Source organism: Camelus dromedarius, chromosome 2 (assembly GCF_036321535.1).
Source record: "Camelus dromedarius isolate mCamDro1 chromosome 2, mCamDro1.pat, whole genome shotgun sequence".
NCBI classification, from domain to species: domain Eukaryota; kingdom Metazoa; phylum Chordata; class Mammalia; order Artiodactyla; family Camelidae; genus Camelus; species Camelus dromedarius.
In genome coordinates, this window is record NC_087437.1 from 67805423 (window position 1) to 67828682 (window position 23260).

Here is a 23260-nt window from a genome sequence, read left to right on the forward strand (position 1 = left end):
GGAGGACCTTGCTGATAAAGTAATAGTTGAGCATAGACTAGAAAGAATTAAAGGAGTCAGCCACGGGAGGAGAAGATTTCAGAGAGAGGAACCTTATGAGAAAGGCCCTAAGGTAAGAGCATGCTCAGAGAGACTGGTAAGTGTGATCAGATAAGGTCAGAGAGGTAAAGAGGGACTAGATCAGGTAAAGGGCTCTGATCTTACCCTAAAGTGATGGAAAGTCATTACAGTGCTTTCGGCGAGGGTGTAACATGATCAGATTAGTGTTTTAAAAGGATCACTCTGGCTACTGGGCAGAAAATAGCTGTTGGGGGCTGGAGTATGGAAGTTCAGAAAGCTATTGCAGTAGTTCACAAGGGAGATGTTGTGACTGAGAGGCCTTGGAAATGACTTTTAAAAAGTAAACCTGCAGCTGTGAAAACTAGGAACATCCCGATCTCGTGGAGGCTATTGTAGTTAGGTTAGAGCAGACCATAAACTGGTCCTTGATATATTTGAGAATAACTGACAAGTGTAGTCCTCTAAGAATGAGGGTGGTGGTATGGTCAAATGCACCTTAATGCAACTGTAAATGATCACATATTCAGGGATATGTATAACTTTACTGAAATAAGCATAAATTCATCGTAAGAGATCTGTTAGTACAGCAGAAAGGAAGGGAAAATGGAAGGTAGTCCCGTAAGACAAGTTTTGCACATTTCACATACTTGTCTCCAGAATCCCTCTATCCCTTTGTCTATTTTGGACATGTTCTCTTGCTTGATCACAACCTGCCCTTTCACACTTGATTGTTGATATTTTCACGGTAGCTTCCTAAAAAGCTTTGGCGTTTAACAAACTCATGTTTACTGTTATAGCACCACAGAACATGTTCTCTGAAAGCAGGCAGGTAGAGGCTGGAAGATTAAGAGATGCAAGTCTTTGGCCAACCACTGCAAAGAAAAGGCACACATTCTGTAGGAAAGGTTGTTGGTTCAGGCCTTACATGAGTCTGAGCGTTTCAGAAGTATGAGAACATCTACGTAAGAATGTGTCCAAATGTAATTACTATTTTAAATCATATCATTTCATATGCAAGAAGTGTTGACACCTGTAAGAAATACCTGAGGTTGTCAGAGTTTTAGATGAAGTGAGCTATAGTGTCAGATGCACTGGACACTTGATTCTTGTCTTGAATCTAAAACCAGCTTCCTGGATACACGCACAAACACAAATAAACTTAGCTTTTCTAAGCCTTAATTCCCTCATCTAAGAAAATAATCTGGACTAAATGATCCAGAAGGTCCTCTCCTGCCTTAGCAAAATTTTTGTCTTTTCATTGAATACAACCTCAAATACTGATGTTCTTTCCTGTGTGTATTTCCACTCTCTTAGTCTAACAGGCATTTTCTCTATCTCAGCCTACACCAAAGTTCAAAGAAAGAGCTACAAGAGACATTTCCTTGTGGTCTCCAGACTGGGCTGTCCACTCCAAGAAGCCAGGTAAGACTGAGCGCTATGATATGAATGTTTGTGTGCTCCCAAAATTCGTATATTGAAATCTTGATTTCCAATGTGATTGTAGTTAGAAGGTGGGACTTTTGAGAGGTGATTAGGTCACAAAGGCAGAGCCTCACGAATGAGATTAATTCCCCTATAAAAGAGGCCAAAAGAGCTCCTTTGCCTCTTTCACATTATGAGGAGAGACGGGGTCAGAAATCTGTGGTTCCTCACCAGACCTTGCTGGAACCCTGATCCTGGACTTTCAGCATCCAGAATTGTGAGAAACAAATCTCTGTGTTTTTAAACCACCCAGTGTGTGGTATTTTGCCAAAGCAGCTCCAGTGGACTAAGATGCTGAGTTTGGATGAAGGAAAAGAGTGGGAAGATTTGCAAATTGTGTGGGAGAAGGGTTGATGAGGGGAAGGAAAGGAGCTCAACTTGGGTTGTGTGGGGTAAGAGGGGAAAGAACTTTCATGATGAGCCTGGAAGTGGGGTGGTGCGGACCCTACATGTCTTCCAGTATGGGCTCCTGCTTCTCCCGTTGAGTTCATCCATCTGCTTTAGACAGTCTGCATTTAACTGTTGTGAACACATGAAACTTTTCCCTCTGACCCGGCTTGAACACCTTGTCTGAAGAGGGGAGCACGAGGGAGAACACTGTCTCCTCGCCAACACAAAACCGAACAGGATAGTTGGAATTTCTATCTGGTCAAGGCAGCAGTGGACACAATGTGTGTTACAATTCCTTTCTTATGGGAAAAGAAACAGAATAGCAGAAAGACTAGGAAAAGAACAATTTCATATAAAATATTCATATTAGTCACACATAATTTGAAGGTTGTTTTAATATATAAAGATAAATTGGTAGCACTGGCTGTTTTGAAAGTGGTGTAAGTCTGAGTTATCTGCTCAATAATTGCATGACCTCTGCAAGTAATTTCACTACTGTGAACACCAGTTTTCTCATTTATAAAATGAGGGAGCTGCAATTGACAATCTCCAGGATCCTTTTGAGTTGTGACAATCTCTGATGCTATGAATGGAATCTGATATGGTATGGTCTACAAAGATGAGGGATGATTTAGGTGTATTGTGCCTGGACTCAATTCTTTCTTCTGGGTATTTTTTTTCACAGTTGAATTAAGTTTGAGTCAAATGCTCAGTAATGTAAAATGTTATTACTTAAACATATTCAGAGGGTTGACAGAGAGAGAGAGAGCAAATACAGTAAAATGGCATAAAGTTTGTATTTGAGAGGTGAGTCTATGGGATAATCTTTTTCATACCTTTTATTTCCTAGTACTTTCTAGTTTTTTTTAAAAATTAAACTTGTAGTTCTTTAAAAATACTTTTAACTAAAATTTCTACAACAAAGAGAATGTTACTGGTATTCTTTGTCTGTGTATTTCTGTCTCTCCCTCTCTGCAGTGAAGAATGGCTGAAATATTTTCTATGACAATCCAGCTTTTACATTTAGAGGTCAGGGAACCTACTGTGAAGGCTTGGTATCTCTTTCAGACTTACCCTTGAGCTTAATGATGTTCATGTTGAATGTTCTTGCCTCCAATGTGAAGGAACACATTCTGTAATTTTTTATAGAGTTGGTCCTAGATAAATTTTTTTTAATCTGATAATAGATTAGCTTTCTTTTTGATCTCCTCAGTTTATTTCTGGGAAGAGGGCAAGTGACTAGAATACATATTTCACCAGACTCCTTTCTGCAGAGTACTAAATCCTTATGTGAATTCATTTATGTGTACAATGACTTCCTTTTTACATTAGAGTATGCCAAAAAGCCTGCCTTAGCAATTAGCGAATTTACTTTGTAGAGACTAAATATTATTGGACAGATTTCTGTAATTCCTTGTCTTCATTTCTTGCTTTAGGTGGTCACTTTTGGTGCCAAGACCTCTACAAGGTATAATGTAACTCAGGGATATGGTTTCTATGGCAGCATAACTCTCCAGTGCACTCGTATCAACAATTGCAGCCACTCCTGCCAACTTAAGCTTGATACCTTCAGATGAGAACAGATGGCTAAGTAGTCTACTTCAACTATCAGAATGATCCAGGCAGATCATCTTACTTCTCTCTAAAGCTATCCTTGAATTCCAACTCCACTAAGGCAGTTTTGATTAAGTAGGAGTGAGATGGGTTTAAATAGCTGGTCCTTACACAGCCATACAAATACCTTGCTGACCCTTATCCTTGCCACAGATGTAAATAAATACTAGAAAATGAATGAAGCAGAAAGTGATGTGGCATTAACAAACACTCTAAAAACTGTCTCCGTCTCACTTCCTCTCCTCTAATGCTGCTAGGACCTCCTTGAGGTCTAGACTGTGACTAGTTACCCCTAATATATGGAAATGTTTTAAAAATGCTAACTTAGGTAAGCTGCTTTCACGTCAAATTGCTTCTGTGTGCTCTTATATTTCAGTATTATAACTACCTTTTACATTAACAATGTACCTCCATCATCTTCTGAATCCTTTACAGTAAACTAGATTCCCAAATTTGCTTAACTCATGCCACCCAGCTTTTACAATTTGGGGCCTGTTTTTTGTGTGTGTTGGGGGGAGCCATTTACTTCACACTTATTATTGTGACCAGCTGCTTTTCATTAGCCAGGGTCCTCTCAAAAGGACCAGGCCTGACTTATCTGGGTGGAAATGGACAGTCATAAAATCATAGCTCTTTTGTACTGTTATGTCAAGTTGGCCCATGACATGTGCATGTACAATTGAAAGGAAGCTTTACCCAAACAAAAAGATACAACTTTTCTGACAAAGGAAACATTTTACCATTTAAAAATAACTTTTCCTCGGTGAGTCATGTGGTCCTCTTCAATTCCTCTTCAGCAGTTTTTGGAATTGTATTGGAGTTGTCTCAGATTCAAGCTTGTATCTCTCCAGAACTGATTTCTATCAAAAAGACAAAGCATCAGCCTCCTTGAATTGAAAGGGAGATTTATAAAGGGGATGGTCACAACTCTCTAAACCTTAGCTGACTTGCACTTGTTGGTGAATTTCCAAGAAAAAAAGAGAATGGGTCCAGTTTAGATTAAGGGTAATCAGTAATAATTGGAGAATAGTTTCTTAAACGTCTTTGCTATTTTAGATGTTTCTCTATGTCAGTCTAATAGCAGCTGGGTCAGTTTCTTACTTTGCAATGAGTGAGGACCCCTCAACAGCATGTCACGGGCAAGTGAAATAGGACAGGACGTTTACGGTTCTTTCTTGCTTCTCTAGTTATCCACTTAGTGTTTTGTTAATTGACTGGCCCAGAAAAGGGAAATTCAAAGCCAGTGATAACTGGCAGAGTGACTGAAAACTGGCCTCTTAAGCAGGCAATTTGGTTTATTATTATTAATGTTAAAAATAATAAATAATAAAATAATGATATATTTAAATTTCTATAGTACACATTTCCAATGTTCAGTCCTAGACCCACTGGGAGCTCAAGAAGTTAGAAATTGTGAATTATTTATAATATTTCAAAATAATCTAATAAGGATAATATTGTGGCTCTTTATTTTACTGCATTGTATGTTATATATTTATCTGATTAGTGAAAGTAAGGAAATAGACTACTTATTGATAAATATATCCAGTTCAATTTGGTACAGCAGCTTTTCAAATGATGTAGATGAGTGATAGTAAGAGGTATGTTTAGAGGTGTAGAAGTCATTAGAATATTTTATAGTTAAATGACTCATTTGATTCTCATGTCACTCCGTGTAGTTGGCAGATGGATGTAGCTAGCTCCATTTATCACATAAGGGACCTGAAATTTGTTACTCCTATCTGTATTATCTGTTCTTTCAAGTTTCATATACTATAGATCTCTCTTTCATGGTTTTTTCATTCAGTAAGTACTCTATTGAAGTCAGGACTTGTTTACGAATAACACAGTGCCAAATCGCTATAAGATTATTATACCTGAGGCTTAATTTTTGCCCATCATGGAGCTTATAGTCCAAATAATGATAAAAAGTAACCCGCATGAAAAGTCACAAAAAAAGGAGAGGGGGCAAAGTACAACTTGTTCATTTATCTGTCTTACAGTAGCTTCAGTGATGTTAAATTGGTAACTTGAGAGATCATACTTAAATACAAAAAATGAAAAAAATGCAAAGAATGTATTATAACAAAAGGAGAGTGTAAGGCAGTATATGAGTACGAGACAAATGAGTAATACAGACAATATGAATTAGCAGGAAGGACGAGTCACTATAAATGTACTTAGTGTTAAGGAAACAAGCTTGGCTTTTTAAAAAAATACTGAAGTGTAGTTGATTTACAGTGTTGGTTTCAGGTGTACAGCAAAGTGACTTAGTTATATATATACATATATATATATATTTTGTTTTCAGATAAACAATAAGGACCTACTGTATAGCTCAGGTAACTATATCCAATTTCTTATAATAACATAATGGAAAAGCTTGGCTTTTAATGATTGTTGTACAGCGAGGGAAAAGCAATAGAGAAAAAGACATTTAGGGTAGGATATTGACTCTCATGTGGCACCTCATTTCCAGTAAGATGCTACATGTTCATATGTTCTAACATTATGTTTCTGCCATTTTTTAAACTTTTGAACAGAAAGATGAAAAGGAAAAAGTAAACTGGAAAGAAGTAAATGCATAAGGCATGAAAGTCTTAAAACAGATAAAGAAGGGTAAATTATCATTACCTCTACTCTCCCCTACCAATGGAGAGTGAAGGAAAAATTTGACCATGTGTATCATAAATACTAAAGTGAAACTGGGTTTGGGTCTTTAGACGTCATGCTGCCATTACATTAGAAATAGCAAGGAGAGTGAGCACAAGCCAGAGAGAGCTAGTAAACAAGGAATATCGAAGAACATGAGAGGCGGGCAGAGGAGATGAAAGTCCAGGGAAATGGACCAGAAAAATAATGGCAGCCCTAAAGCAAAATTTGGAAGAAAAAGTCTGCTATGCAAAGGTCAGAAGCCAAAACTGGGATGGGATCTGCCAGTTACCATGTATCAGGAGAGTAAGGAATCTGTATCCAGTTTGCTCAGTCTATCAGCCTGGCCAGGTGTGAGAACATTTATCAAGCTCTTGATAGACTACAGCACCCATCCATGAGAAATCTCATTTCTGGACATTCAGCAGTCCTTGACCTTGAACGCGGTTCCAGACGGATAGTCAGTCTAACTTGATAAATGATGATTTCTCAAAGAGAAATGAAATTCTCCTCCTCTACTATGACCACAGACACACACTTCCACACACATAGGGTATAAAAATGTATAGCAATGTACATGGAAAGACCCATGAATGTGTGACATACTCATTCCACTGGCAAGTCACAGATAACAGTGGCACACTTGATGCATTCAACATAATTACAGATACCAACACCTGTGCCTGCCCTGCTCTAAAAGCTCCCAGAGAAATCTCGGCTGTCTGACAGCAAGGTGTACAAGGGAGTCCCTGCCAAAGAGTAAGAATACAAATATGTATTACAAATAATAACTAGGATTATGGTTGTGTTCTTTGTAGGACTGCAGTGGCCTGACCAGAACACCAGGCCGAGGAATACCAAAATCGGATTTTATTTAAATATATATATATATATGTTTTAATCTAAGCAAGCACAATAATGATATTTTTTTGTCTCCTCTTCTTACATTACTGTTATTTATTTGTTGTGTTCTCCTTCCTCTCACTAAATTATAAACTCCTGCGAGGACGGTCACTCTGTGTCACCTGTCTCTGTCTCTTGTGCATCTGTCACAATTCTTTCTCTGTCTCTGTCTCTCTTTGAGTGATATTTGATCAATGGCTGCTTGTGTCTGAATTTATCCATAGTCTTCCTTCATTCCTGAAATAATAAAAGTAAAATGAATATGTATGACACTTAATCTTAGTAAGGATGAAGTATTTTTCCAGCCAACAAGCAAGCATCAATATATTTTATAGACGGGTAAATATTGACACATGTTTGTTAACAGAATATCAAATTTGGGAATACATATGAGGCCCACACATGGATCGTCTTTTTGTTGTTGTAAAGATTCTTTGTTCTGAGACACCAAGATTCTTTACGCATTTTGATACTACACATATAGAGGGACAACTATCTCTAGATGTATTTGTGTTGCAGGGAAAGATCTCTTATACAACTGTACATACCCAGCTCCTCAATTAACAACCATCACTCTGTTCGCCCTCTTCTGACTGGGGCCCCCTGATTAGGAGACCTTAGCACACCATGTTCTTCTTCTCCCATTAGCTAAATTATATGTTTATCAGGTGTGAATTATTTTTTCCAAATGTATTTATTCCAGCTTTAATGCTATGGTAATTACATAATTTAACTAATTACTATTTAAAACAAACAAATAACTAGAACAGGAAGAAAAAGTTGCTGTTTTAATGAAAACCATATTGAATGCTTTGGACGTTTTTGTTAAAAGTAAGCTGGAAAAAAATGCTATTGAATTAAATGAGGTGAGACAACTATAAAAGACTCAGGGATAACTGAAAGAATCTGGAAGCAGTTCCATCCTCAGATTCTTCCTGGGTATGAGGTGTTTATAAGGAAGATAATGGGCCTATTCAAAGAGAAGGCCTTGGGCTTACATTGACATTGTGGTAAATAAATGTACATTTCTAAGTTTTAAGTTACAATAAAATGTTCAAAGTATGCATATATTTTTAGAAGAACAGTGATCCTCCTTAATAGATTTTTAAAAATGGACTTACTTTAAGATGGCTTGATATAGGGCTCTTACTCTTTATTGGTCCTTGAATGTGTTCAGTTTCAAGTAGTACTTGTTACTTATTAATATATAGTTCAGGAGATTGTCTCAAAACCTCAACTTTAATACATTAATTAATTAATTAATTAATTAATTATTGTGACCACGTGTTTAAAACAATCATTCATTCATTCATTCATTCATTCATTTTATTGTGACCACTGGCTACATTCAGTGGCATGATCTTTGCCTTTGATCAGTTTACAATTAAATAGGAAAGGCATGTTACCTGTACATACAACTATAGTCAATTACTTATAAGTTGTACAAAGCAAAACACAGTCTCCCTTCCAGAAGCATAGATGAAAGATGCATTTCTTTATTCAACAGCTATTTTTAGACATATCACTTGGGTGCCAGGAACTATGCTTATTTTCAAGGACTTAGTGGTGAATGAAACAGGCAAGACTTATCTGAGATGCTCCTGTGTCCATAGGTAGACACAGGCTTTGAAGAAAATCAAAGAGGTAGGTGGGTGGCTTGAGCAAAAGCATGAAAAATCTCAAGATTTGTTGAGGGATTGGTGAATAATTTGGCTAGGGGATGAGATATCTCTGGTAGTGTAATAAGAGATAAGGGTGAAAATCTATGCAGTCTCCTCTTTTCATTTAAGGACAATTCTTTGAGAGTCATTTCTGTGCCTTCCTGAGCCTGTTTCCTCATCAAAACAGTGCAGGCAGTGTGGACCGACTCCATGATCAACAAGGTCCTTTTATAGGTCCTAATGTTTTTCTCTTTTGAATTCAAATCGCTCTTTTTGGTCTTGGGAACACAATCAACAGTGAAAAATCTTCCCTCTACGTTTGATTTGTTCTTAGACTCTCATCTTGGTCTGGAATTAACTTGGGGAGTGAGGGTGAAGAAATGGAATTTTGAATCCTCATTGCTCAAAGCAGGTTGTCAGGTCCTGCTGGAGGACTCCATTAATGGCTAAAAGTACAATATAATAGGAAGGCACAAGAGAAAGAAAACCAGAAGCTTTTCTAACTCCATTTGGTTCCTCTAATTCCTAGTTCTTAAGAGTGTGTTTTGCCCCCCTGAGCCTTACATACAAAAGTGTCATCCAGATTTGGAATTTATAGCTTCTTCTCCTTTTATGTTATTTGCTTTTATAGTTTAGGCTTTACAAATTCTAAGACTATGTCTATATAATGCCCCAAAAGATTTATTGGGCAACAAATTTGCTTGGCCATTTGCATCCTAATGGGAAAAGCAATTTCTTCAGCCAGAATAGTTTATTTTCTTTTCAGTTGCAAATGGGGATATTTTAAGGGAAAAGAAGTTACTTTGGTTCAAAGGGGGATATTATAGCTCCTTATTTCTGACACCTGTCAACCTCCCACCTCAGCAAAAGTCCTTCACTAGTCAAGAATTAATGTCTTGACTCAGATGATCTCAGGCTGTATTGTCTAGTCCTTATCTAAATTAAAATAAACTTTGGGATTTTTCTCTAGGTTTACATAGTTTAGAAATTATACCATCTAAAGGAGAGAAAGTTTTATTTTATGGAAGAGGGTTGGTGGGAAACGTTACCTTCAGTTACATGCTAAGATAGGAGACTGTTAGGAATCAGAAGGGTTAAGTCCTATTTTTTGTTTAGCTTTTTGACTTTGCACACATTGCTTGAGTTTTGCAAGCCTTAGTCTTTGTTAAATTGGAGGCGGGAAAGTGGGTTTAGGGAAAGCCAGAGGGTGAGTAGTGGTGTTTGAGCTAGTTTCATGAATCACCTTCACCGAGTGCTTAATGTAGGTCAGGAACCTTGTATATCTTACTTCAATAGGTACCCACACTACCCTTAAAGAATGAACTGGAGTTCAAAGAAGTTGGGTTATTTACCCAGGGAGGGAGGGAAGTCATCGAAAGGACACAATCCCCAGTTGACTAAAGAGCTCCTTACCCCGATCCTTGTCTCCTCCCCTGCCGTTGTAGTGTATATTCTGCCCGTTGTTCCCACAGTGGGAGTTGTATTCAAAGAAGCAGCCTTGAAACAGCAGAGTGTTGTTGAGACCATCTGGACTGTGGACTTGACTGAACCCAGTTGAGGCCTCTACATAGACTCTTGAGATTCTGGCAAGGGGGTGTGGAGATCTACCTATTTTGCACCCACCCACGGCAAGCAAAAGTTCCTTTTTCTGTTTAATCTGCCACCTATCTATCTAGGGTAGCCTACATCTTTTTTTCTATCTCTCTTTGCCTTCTTGTGGGTCACTGTGCAAACCAACACCAGAGTCCCATGGTCAGTGAGGGAAAACCTCTTATATGTTTGAGGTTACAGCACATTTTTTTCTAGACCACACCACACTGCCTTATCTAAGTTCCCTTCAAGAACTGAATTTCTTTCTCTTGAAGCTCAACTACTTGGTTTCTTGACACATCAGGTTCTAGCTTTTCCTTCTTAAGTTGTAGACTTCTAGGGAGAAACAAGTTGAAGGTAAGGAAACAAACTCCCACCTTCTGAAATTTTCTCCGTGGCTGTATGAATGAGCTCATGCACATGAAGTAGCTTCACAACCATGAGTTATCATTGTTAGGGGAGCACAGTTACTCTAGGCTGTTCAGTCTGGAGCTGGACTTGTTTCATTTCAGATGCCCACGAAAATCTGCATTCTTGTTCTTCATTTTCTAATTCTATGTAACTTATGCAGCTACTTCCAAGATTGGTGAAAACTGCTCTGGCAGGCATTGGGACAGTCAGAAGAAACCCCCAGTGCAGACTGCAAAGTCTGTTATGGAAGATATTGTGCACATCACCTTTCTTGCCTAAAGTCAAGTGGTGGGAGTGTAATAAAGGCAGGCATGGATGGCAGGTGTACGTTGCTACAGGATGATGATTCTCTAGTTTAAAGAGGGGGAAGAACAGCTCTAATGTAGGAAAGGTGAAACAGGCAATCCATCTGTTTGAAAGGCAACAAAACTTCCTTTTTTTCTTTTTTTTTTTTTTTTGGCTCATTGTCCTGGTATACCATCCTAAGGGGTCTCTGGACAAAATGTGCTTCTACACATGTAAACCTAATTGTACTTTCAGTAAGAGGTTGTTTTTTTTTTTTTTCCTCTCTTCTTTTTCTTGTTATTTAAGATTTGCTAACACTTCATAGACACCTTTGAAAAGTATTCTATTTAGAGATAGTTTTTGCTGATTCAGTGTGTCAGGCATTTATATTCCTATCCTCTCTTGATTTTATGTTGGGACATTAGTGTAAAGCTGTTCTTTTTTAAAAAAAAAATCTTATGATTGTTCTTATAGTTTTGGAGGAATACTCCATAGTAAGAGTGGTTTAAACACGGATAGTGTAACTTAAATATGCATCCACTCTTTGGAGGTGGTGGTTAGGGGTCTATTGAAATAAAATATGAAAAGCCAGCTTAGATATCTCTGGGGTTCTTCTGACTGGTAAAGGACTGTTTTCTTTTCTTGTAAGGGAATGTGGGGTCTGAATGAAAAAAGGATAATTGTTAAAGGCAAACAGTGCTACTAGCTTTTTTTTTTTTTTTTTTTTTTCCCTTCTACTCAGAAGGAGAGAATCCAACTGAAAGGTGGGGTGGAGTGGGGACAACTTCTAGGAATTCCTGGACCCATCAGAACACAAATCTTTTGAGAGAACGCAAATGACTTAACAGTAATACCAGGAAGCGTCTCAGAGTAAATTACAATCACATCACTGAAAGTTAGCAATGGAAGTTGACAGGCTTTATAAACTTGAAGATTTTCTTGGAGTGGAAAACAGCTGCAGGGAAGGGAATAAAATACCCGTAGGTAAAACGCTAGGAAGGGCTTCTATGTCGATGACTCTGTGTGTGTGTGTGTGTGTGTTGTATGGCTTTCCAACCAAAAATTAGCTTTGCAGAACCGCAGTGATGATGCAGTGTCACATCATTTCGACCTGTTTAAACAAACATGTTCATATATGTAAGTGTGTCTTCCACCTATTAAAAGGACATCCTCCACACTGTTACATAACTTGAACTTGACAGGATGTGGGTAATTTTTGCAATCAGAAAATTCCAACAACACACACACACACACACACACGTACGTCTTCAAGCTCTTGAACTCTGACAAGACATCAGACTGACCTGTCCAGGACTAAATTAAAGCATCTGGTGGTGAGGCCTGAATATCTCCTCTTTATAAAATTTCTACAGGTTACTTGACCCAGTCAATTTGAGAATCACTTTTCTCTCTTGTAAACAGTTTCCCTGAACTTAAGTGAAGGGTATGAGCAGAAATAGAATAGGATATTTTCTTTCCTCTAGAAAAGAATATTTGTGAGAAAAAAAAGTCTCTTAGCATATATTACAGCTTAAGAATAAGCTGCTAAAAATATTAGGATAGTTGCTATATAAATACGTAAGTGCTCTCTGGCCCCACACAAACAAGTAATTATTCAATTACTAGGTACAGTCAAGAGATGTCTACCCTGAATCTCGCACTCTGCTAGGCTCTGTAAGGAATACAAGGTAATTGGAAGGTGTGTTTACAATCAATTTGGAAAAACATGATACTGACATAGAAATTAGAGGTTGATTTTTAAAGTAATACAGAAACAAATAGAAAGATAGAACAGCTGATACAGTGTATGTTTCAAGGAAATGTCTAATTTAGGCATCAAGAAAAATTTTGAGATAACTTCTAAAGAATAGTTGGAAGCGATTTGAAGCACAGTGTAAGGAAACTGCAGTTACAAGAAGTAACACTTCTTGGCTTTGGCAAATCTAAATCTAAACTATGTATCCTATCAAGTCATGTAAGTTCCCTGAGACTCAGTTTCCTTACCTAGTAAAGGTGCTTGGAGTCAATAGGTGGTCTCCACAGGGGTGGCAGAGTGGGCCGGGGAGACTTGTCCCCAGGGGGAATGTGGAATATTTGGAGATCTCTTTGGTTGTCGTAACTTTGGTTACTAATGGCATCTGGTGGGTAGAGGCCAGGGATGCTGTTAAACATGCTAAAATGCACAGGGCAATTCCCAAACAACAAATAACCTGACTCAAAATACCAACAGGACCGAGATTGAGCGTAAAAATTTCTCACAGCTCCCAATACCTTATAGTTCTTAGATAATGTTTCTCAGTCATTAGAACACATGAATCACCCAATTAGTTTAATGCCTATTACAAGACCCCAAGATCCAAATATATTAATTCATTAGGCCTGGTGTGTGACTAGGTATTCTGGATTTTTAGCATGTGCACTAAGTGATTCTGTGGCATCTGAGTCCTCAGATTACATTTTGAGAAACTTTACTGAGATACATACTGACATTGAAGAAATGTAGGGTGATTCTTGAAAAATAATACAGATAGACATTATTTATTAAGTATATCATAATTCATACTCACAACAGCCGTTGGAGACATGTACAAAGGCTCACAGTTTGTTAGAGGCAAGATAGGACCTGAATCCACCTAGTTCTAGTTCCAAAGTCCTCACTCTGGCCACTAAGCAAACCGACTCCTGCGAGTGGTACAATCTGGGCAAGACAAACAAGCAGCATATGAAGTACAGGGACAAAAAGCAGATTGGACAGTTTGGAAGAGAAGATCTCCATTGGTTACAGAAAAAAGAGAACGTAAATTATTAAAGGTAAGATGAAAGTTTCAGAGGACCTTAAATTAGAAAATGAGGAATCTGAACTCAGTCTGGAAGACCAGTATTTTTCTTAGGCCTCCCTACAAATTCGAATGACCTGGAATCTGTTAAAAACCTACTGATGCTAGGATCCCACCCCTCAGAAATTCTGATCTCGTTGATCTGGGGTGGGGTCACACATCAGTAGGTTTTAAAAGCCCCCAGGTGGTTCTAATCTGTACCAAGTAATCCATAGGGAGCTGCTATAACTCATAAACAGATAAGACTCTTAAAGTGTTAAAGAGGATTAACCTGGTGGTAATGTATAGGCTAAATTAGAGCATGGAGGACAGAGGAACGGGATCAGCTGGGAGCCTATTGTAGGAACCTAGGCACATGCAGATCAACACCTACACTAAGGGGATGGGTTAGAAACAACACGGAAATCCGAAAACCTCCCTCAGTTCTGCTGACGGTGCTGATACTGGCCTGTTGTGTGCTATAGGAAAAGTCACTTAACTTTTCTGTGTCTCCACTTTTTACAAACACAAAAGAGCTAATATTGTCCCTGAATATAGTCTGGAATTATTATGAGATTCAAGTTAGATAATTAAAAATTAGACACAGCACACATCTCTGTCATGAAAATGGTGATGGTGGGGTTGGAAAAATACAGAGACACCTTTGATAGGTTTGTGTTGGTGAGATTGATGACCAACTGAAGCTGGAGAAGGAAGGTGGGAAAGGTACTTCTAAAGGTATGAGCCTGTGGAATTCGGTGATCCTTATAACAGAAACAAGCGAGTTGGGAATGAGAATCATTCCTGAAGGAAAATGGCAGTAGGTAGAGATGAGAGGTTCTCAGCTGGAGGCAGTTTTGCTCCCTTGGTTGTGTTTGGCAAGACCTGGAGACATTTTTGGTTTTCATGATTTGTGTGGGGGCTGGGGAGGGGTGCTACTGTCATCTAGTGTATAGAAGTCATGGGTGCTGCTAAACATCATATAATGCACAAGACAGCCTCAACATGTCAGTAGTGACAAAGTTGACAGCTGATATAGACATTAGAAACAGAGCTGGAAGGGGCAAAGACATGACCACTGTCAGCTGTGGGAGACTGGAGAGGCATTCGAGGTGAGCTGCCCAACTGGAAAAAGGCATGAGGAGCTGACACAATGTGCGAGGAGCTGACATGGAGCAAAACAGCACTTTATTGCATTACCAACGGGAGGCGTGCATGGCGGGCAGCCGCTGCACTGCTCAGGTGTACACACTTGTCCTCTCATACTGCTAGTGGCGCATGTGTAGTGTTCATAATGCTGACTCACGCTACTGGTGCATGCGTGGTGTTCAAAATGCTGACTCACGCTACTGGCGCATGCGTACATTCACCTCTTAACAGGTGCAAGCTATTGTGAACTTTGGCCTGGGCCCCATGGCCTCCTCAATTAAGGCTGCCGAGAATCACGTAATTCAGTTCTTTAATTTCGCTGATGAGTAAAATGAAGCTCAGAGATTAAATGACTTGGTTAAGGTGTCCAACCACTGGCAGCCACAATGTCGGAACTGAAATCCAGCTCACCTGACTGCCAGTCAGTGCTCATTAAAGGAGAGCCGTTCTAACCCCTCCCTCTATTTGGACCTAGCCAGGAAGCATTCAGTTGGAAATGCTTGGTAGCTGTCCCAGCTGGGAATTCTTGTTTGAGGGCTAAGTAGGAGTTTAGCCGTGAGGTCTCAGTCATGGAGTAATTAGCACAGATGTATTTGATTTTCAAACAATTTAAATTTAGGGAAGAAACAAGAAAATATAACAGAAGATCTAGCCAAAGAAGAGTAGAGAACCCCGGGGTGGAGGAGGGGTTTGGATGGAAGGTCAGAAACACCCGGAGTACTGTTTTGACCTGGTGACTGGAATCAAGTAAAATGGAATGGCTCACCCCGTGAAATGCAGTCAAGTCAGGTGGGATGAGGCCTTATAAACAGCCATTAGACTTCTGAGGTGGAGGTCATGGTGACATTTGAAGGAACATTTCCATTGAGTTGTTGGTGGAAAAGGGGAATTTCAAAGAGAAAAGGAGCAATGGGATGATGAAGGAATGCGGGTAGTAAGTGCCAAGCGTCTCCTCATGAAAAGGAGATAATTAGGACCTATAAGCCAACAAGGTCAAGCCAAGGACTCAGGACGGCAGGAGTTTCACCTGTAAGAGCAAAGGGTAATTGGCGGCTTTGGACGGACCTCGCGCACGCACCAACCAACGCAGAGCTGCCGCGATGCCCGGATGTGCGCACTAGATGGCAGCAGCGGGGCCCTTTCGGCTGGGTTCGCGGTCCTATAAGACGCCGCTTGTTTAAGTACAGTCGCATTTAGTTGGAGCTGCAGGGGAGTGAGGGAGAGGAAGGTAGGAAGGAGGAGAGCCGGAGAGCTTGAGGGAGAGGGGAGCTCGCTGTGTTTACGCTAGGCACAGCTTCGAGCCTCCACCGGGCCCGGGCTCGCGCTCCTGCTGAGGGGAGCGCAGCCGTTCTGGGTTCCGGCCGTCGTGCGGCAGGAGCCTGCTGGGTCTGGTTTGCTGGAGCCGGGAGAGCCCAGAGGGAAATCGAGGGAACGAGCGGCGCGTTTTGCTAGAGAGCGCGAGCGGAGAGGCGAGAGCCGGAGCGCGCGGGGAGCATCGAGCGCGGCGGAGACATGAGGACCTACTGGCTGCACAGCGTCTGGGTGCTGGGCTTCTTCCTGTCCCTCTTCTCGCTGCAAGGTAAGGGGGTCCCCAGGCCTCTTGCGCCCCCACCTTCCTGCCGCCGGGCTCTGGGGTCGGGGGTCGGTGGAGTGAGGAGCGCTCGGAATCTGGACGGAACGCGGCTTATTTACAAGTCCCGAGGTGCTGGTGCGTTCCCTGCCCTCGCGGCTCTGCGCCCGGCCGGGTCCCGAGGCGTGCGGGAGTGTGCGTACAGACTTGCTGCATTATCCGTGGTGGTGCGGAGATGTGGAACCGGTGGGGGTGGGAGGGGGGAGCGGTGGTAGAGTGAGGTGTGTGTGTGTGTGTGTGGCGGGGATGGGGACTGGTGTGAGGGGTGGCGGCGGCGGAGCTGAGGTAGCTCCTCTGTAAACTCCAAGCGTCGCTTCAGTGTTCGCTGCCGCCGCGTCCCCAGTGCTGATACCACTGCATTCCTCCTCTTTCAAGAGGGAATTGGCATTAAGTTTAGAAGGAGGCTGGGTATGCACTCGGCACCTGGTACTTGTGTCTCTGTGCGAAATAACCCCCACAGATTCGGCACCGAGGTGGGGGGGGGAATGAATATGAATTCATGGGTTAATAGCTATGCTGACTCGGAATGGTCAATGTTTCGTGCTTGGGGGACTAAATAGCTAGTGCTCAGTGTTTACTTTGAAGAGATTTTTGGTTCTCTGTTTTGGGAGGCTATGAAACGAATTCATGAAGGTTAAAAATGAAAACAGACTGTGCGTTTCACTTACAAGCTGGCGTCCCATGTTGAACGTACGGACAGTCCACGAAGTAGTTATAACGTAAATGTCTTTCGAATTCACCTGTCTAACACTCTTCGCAGCCGTGAGAGAACCCTGCACCGTTGGCCACAGACAGTCTGTGCCGTATCGCTTTACCGCTGATGGTTTTGCCACAGCTTCATGTTCGGGGCATTCTGCCATCATTGGGACCTGCGCCCGCTCACGTTTCTCATACTACTGCCCACGAATCTATTCATTTACACACACATGTGCATACACACGCGCACAGTCCCTGCACAGTCCATTTCATGAACACACTGATATGAAATGATCAAACTGCCAATCTTACTGATTTTCTTCTAACAGCTGGTTGCTAATGTTACATTTGTGGTTTCATTTTTCATTGCTGGGGGATATTTTGTGTCTCTAGAGAACCCTTTTACCAGATGAAAAGAGAATAGCCTCCCTGACTCTTTACTAGTTGGAGTATTGCAAGTGAATAAATACTATGTTGAAGTTATGTTTTTTGAAATAAGCTTAGGGGAGCAGCTGGAACTCACCCATAACACAATTACAAGTTACAGGTCCTAAAAACTTCCTCTTTGTAGAACTCACTGACCCATTCCTCCACCATCTGAACTGTGAGGTCTTGTAATACTTAATTCCCCTACGAAGCATGTCTGCGTGAAAAATAGAATCCCAAACCAGCTTTGGCTTTTAATATTTTATTCCCTTGCATCTTTTTTCCTCCAGTACTTTCTCTGTAATTCCAGATACTGCTGCAGTTCAGCTTTTTCATACAGAGACATTAGCATCGTGACTGTACTCTGCTAGCAGCAGAGGTTAATCCCTTTCCTTCCTATTCCGTTTAACTCTAGGAACTTAGCTCTTCAGATAAAATGCTAAGAATGAAGTCACTAATATATGCTTCTTTTAAGTTTGAATAAAACTGTAGAATATTCATTACTCCGTTGTGGGGTCACACGAGTGAAGGGCAGATCAGAGTGCTGGGCTGTTGTTAGATAGCACTTCTAAGGGATGGGAAAGGTCTAATGGAGCACCAAACCAGATAATTCTATTTCAGGTCTTCCAGTTGCCAAAAAAAGTAAAGCTCTGCAGTCTTCAGAAATACCAAAGTTAACTATCATGGCAACCCTTTGAAATAGAGTATCTGGTGTTACTTGGTCAAAGTAGATAGTATTTCTTCCTAGAGATTCTTGTTCTTTCCAAAGAGGATTTTCAAGGGATTGCTCAGTAGAATTCAGTGAAATCATGGGAAATGGCCCTCATTGTCATGCTTCAGGGTCCTCTGATGTTTGGCAGAGTCTGGGTAGCAGTAACTTGGAGTAGTGGGTAGGAGGAGAAGGCAGCATGGCCAGAGGAGGCTAGGGAACACGGGGTCACTCACAAGCAATTGCCATCCACTCTTTCCTTCCGCCATCATTATGGCAAGTCTGGGACTGGCTGCCTCACAACATGCACCCCTCTACATTACACACTCACACACTCCACAGTGTCCGAGTGTGTAGCCCTTTTGAATTAGCCCTATCCCTGACTACTCTCTCCCTCCTGCAGCACAGTTGTTTGTTTCTCATGGATATGTTCATAGATCCCCACTTGGTGTTCTTGGTGTTCACATCAGACTCCATTTGTTCAGAAATGTTTAATGCAAGTATTTGGAGCTGTGTGAATAGATTTTTTGAAATAATGGTTGGCCTTGTGAGACCAAGGTGGTGTAGCCCAAGTCATAACTTTGGATCCATGGGCAAGTCAGACCTGTATTGGTGTATTCTCAGGAATAATTATATTCTGTTTCTAGGTGATGATGAATTTTGAAACAGGTGATTTAAAATATATAGTCAAGATATATTTACATGTGATTAAAACCTAAATTTTTCTTGTGCTTTTTATCCAAATATCCTAGAGTACTTTGCTATAGTTGATTATTTTTTTTTCCATGTCACATCTTTGAGCAACGAACAAATGGTGAGAAGGTTACATAGTGGCCCAGCTGGGTTTTACCCTTGATATGCTGATGAATGTATTTTATATAATAACAACTCTGTTGACAAAGTATAGGTTCTCAGAACATTTCTATAACATGATTGCACTATTATCACATTTACTTTTAACCCTGAGCAAGTAAAGAGAAAAGAATTGGAATTTCTTTTTTAATTGAAGTATAGTCGGTTTACAATGTTGTGTTAATTTCTGGTATACAACACAGTGATTCAGTTATACGTATATATATTCCTTTTCATATTGTTTTTCATTATAGGCTATTTCAAGATACTGAATATAATTCCCCATGCTATATAGTAGGCCCTTGTTGTTTATCTATTTTATATATAGTAGTCAGTATTCAACTGGAATGTTTTAAAGGTAAAGGGAAACAAGCAAGCAAACAAATAAACAATAATGGAAGCACCTCACAATTCTCCATTTTGTGCCGGGCTTGGTTTGAGGCCCTTGTTCCATTGGCTCAGATCTGGCTGGGTCGCTTTGTCATCTGGCATCTGTCCCTCCTCTTACTCCAGAGCCAGGGAGCAGCCACTGCTTTCCACCGAGGTTGGCTCTGTTCTCTCCTGTGGCATCCAGGATGGCAGGCGCTGTGTGCCCTTTGGGGATTGCAGAGGAGATGAACTCCACTCGGCCCTCCCCACCCCCATCTCTGGCTCATCTGGGCATGAAGGTCACCTGGGCTTCTGCCTGCAGCCAGATTTGGGCTGTGAGAGGCCAGGAGAAGAGAATAGTGTAGTTACACTGCATCGGAGGCAGCATGGCCAACCCCTGACCGGAGCCCTGCAGCAGCTGCTCAGTGAGGGAGCAGCCGAAATGCTCAGGACCTGAATGACAGATCCCATTGTCAGGAGGCTCCCTTTAGAGAACATCTTTCAAGAACTACACCTAGACTGCTCATAGGGACACTTTGCACCCCTCCCCCCCAAATAGTTCAAGGCCAGTGTGTTGGCAAAACCTCTCCAATGGTATTTGACACCCCTTCTGATAAGGACTCAAAAGAAGATCCTTCAAGAAATAACTTTTGAGTCCAAGTTACATGTTTTAATATTAGGTTATAGCAAGTAATTATAAAGTGAAAATACAAAGTTTCTAAATTTGCCGAAGTGACTTAAGAGTTAAGACACAGTCTGTAAGTTCTGATTTTCTGCAAAGTAGGGATATTCCGGTTACCTTCGTCACCTCGGTCATCAGTAAGCATGATTCAGTGGGTGCCCTGCAGGGAGGTCCATTTGAGATATTGAAGATACAGTTCTTTTTTTCTAAAGTACTTACATTCCAAGGTAATGTCTGACATCACCTGTTTAAAAACAATACTGACATGGACATTCTAAAGAACCTAGCCTTTACCCTTGGAATGTTGTTTTCTCTCTAGATTTCATAGGTGGTTGAACAGACCTTGTCGCAGGTTCTCAGACTGTAATGTAATGTGAACTGCTTGTTCAAATGACTGTGATGACTGCAGAAAAATGCATATTGTGTCTTTTTGCAGGAGTTCTTTATAAATAGCTTATTAATCCAGAGAGGCACAACTGTGAGTCTAGAAGGAAAGGAATTGACCATAAGGCCATAGGATTTCTTTTATTTCCTTTGATAACTGTCTACAGGCCAACCCCAGGAGACCATAATCCATTTTCCACAATTGTGGTCAGATCCTAAAGCCAGCCCTGTCTTCTGCCATATAACAGTGTTTGTACTGGGGAGCTCTTGTTTGTCATATTACTTACATAGTGCATTTTCTTCACTATGTACTTTTCTACCCTGCCTAATAGTGTGGAATTATTTGAAATAAAAAATTAATTTCCTTACGTGATCCTTCATTTCATTTCCCTTCTGCCAAACATGACTTCCTTGTTCTGTATCATTCTTAACTATTTAAAAACATCAATGCTGCCAACATAGGCGGTGCTACTCTGAATGCTGAGTAGGAAGGTGGTCAAGGGAAGAGAACATTGAGGTGCACATTATAAAGCCTAGATACTGATTTTGAATCTACTAATAATTTCCCGATAAAAGGTAGACTGTAATTGCATTTAAGTCTCAGTTTCCTCATTTGCTGGATTGGGAAAATGGTGCCTGCCTGATGTCATTTGTATCCTTTGAAAGTTATGATGCTTCAAGGAAATGCACTATTTGTTTCTGCCAGAGAAGATGAAGAGTTAAATTAAAAGGAATTATCTGGCCGCTTGCCACCGACTGAACAGAATTTGCCAGTGTTCATAGCCATCTCTCTCCCTGCCTCCTTTCTTTATTTCTCCGGGCTTGGGTGAGAGCCATACTGAGCTCCCAGTGCTAATCTAGTGCTAAGGGGGGATCCTAGCATTGATATGGGCCTGGGTAAGCTGCTTCTGCCTCCTCACTTTGCTCAAAGGGCTTAAGCCAAAACACAAAATAAAGCAAAACAAAAAGGGAAGGGAAACATGTGTCCATTTTTAATCCCATGCTAGCCACCCTTTGTTTGTTTCCCTTTTTCATAAGCCTACAGCAGTCTCACTTTATTTCAGCTTGCAGTACTGAGGAATTGCTGAAGGAAGGAAGAAATGTTAGGGGATCTAGATTCCAATTAACTTTGCTACTGTGGCTGTGTAACTCTGTGTGAATCACTGTTTAGTAAATGAGAGTGAGAATCTGCAAGATTAATGAATCTTGCTGAGGGTGTCAGCAGACCAGAACTCTGCTGCTCAAATAACCTCCAACCCGTCTCTTCCTTTACGTTCCTCCTATCTTATTCAGGATGAAGAAAGTCAGAAAAAAGGAAGTTATGCAGGGAAATATGCTGGCATTGTTGATGTGTATAATGAGTGTTTGTGTCTTCCACTGAAATAGTGATGCTAAGGGATTCTCTGTGGGCACCATTTATAGGGCTGTTTTTATAGCCTTATTTTAAGTGCAGAATTAGGTACATTTAAACCAACAATACAAGTTCATTTTTAAATGGAATGAATGCCAAGTGTTTTATGAGAAAGCAAGAATTTTTACGTGTCTTCCCAGTTTTAGGAACATGCCCCCTTTTCGCTCCTTGAGATCGTAGTTGTGTACTCTCAGGGGTGGGCAGAAAGGAGATTTACGTCTCCCCACTTCTGCCATCTCCCCTTCCTTCAGTTTGGCAGCCACAGAAGCTCTGTGCTACTCCCAGGAGAGGGGATGCGTAACAGTCCCCTAAGGAGACAGCAGCAAGATGCTGGGAGGAAACCCAGATTTGCTGTCTGTAACAAATCTCTGGGGGCGTCTGGCTGGGTCAGTCTGGTCCAGGAGCCAGCGATCAGACTTGCTTTCCACTGAGGACCCTCTGAATGAATAGGAATGGGGAGAAACTGTGATTTTTGTCTCATGTATCAGAGATAAGACTAGTCCCACTGACCTGACCCAACCCAGGGCAGGCATATCAGATGCAGGCTTGAATCTGCTCCTGGTAACAACTATGGTTTTGTTACTGAAATTTTAATTTCCTGTCTTTGCCATTAGGCACTAATGTGGTCTGAGCTGAGGAGGAAGGAGGAGAGTGGGCATTTTGTGGGTTTAAAGTTATTTTTGTTTGTGTTATGTGCACAGCATGAAGGATGGGTAGTTACGTCAGCTAGTTAGGGTATATACATGGTAGAGAGTAATAAGAACGTGGCTGAATATGCAAAGGAAAACTAAATTCCTCCCTCCATTTCTTTCATAAATGTTTATTAAGCCTAAGCAAACACTAATAAACCTTAAAGCAAAGAAAAAAGACACTTAAAAGATAACTAATTATTACTGTAATATATAATAATGAAGTATTTAGGGTACCATGAGACTATTTTAGGGAGACTTAGCTTAGTCTTGGGAGCCAGGAAGGGCTTTCCTTGCAGAATTACATGTAATTGGATATGAGTGATGAGTAGGAGTTAGCTGTGTGGAGAGAGGGCTTTCCCAGCAAAGAGGAGTCTTGCCACTGTTTGAGGTACAAAA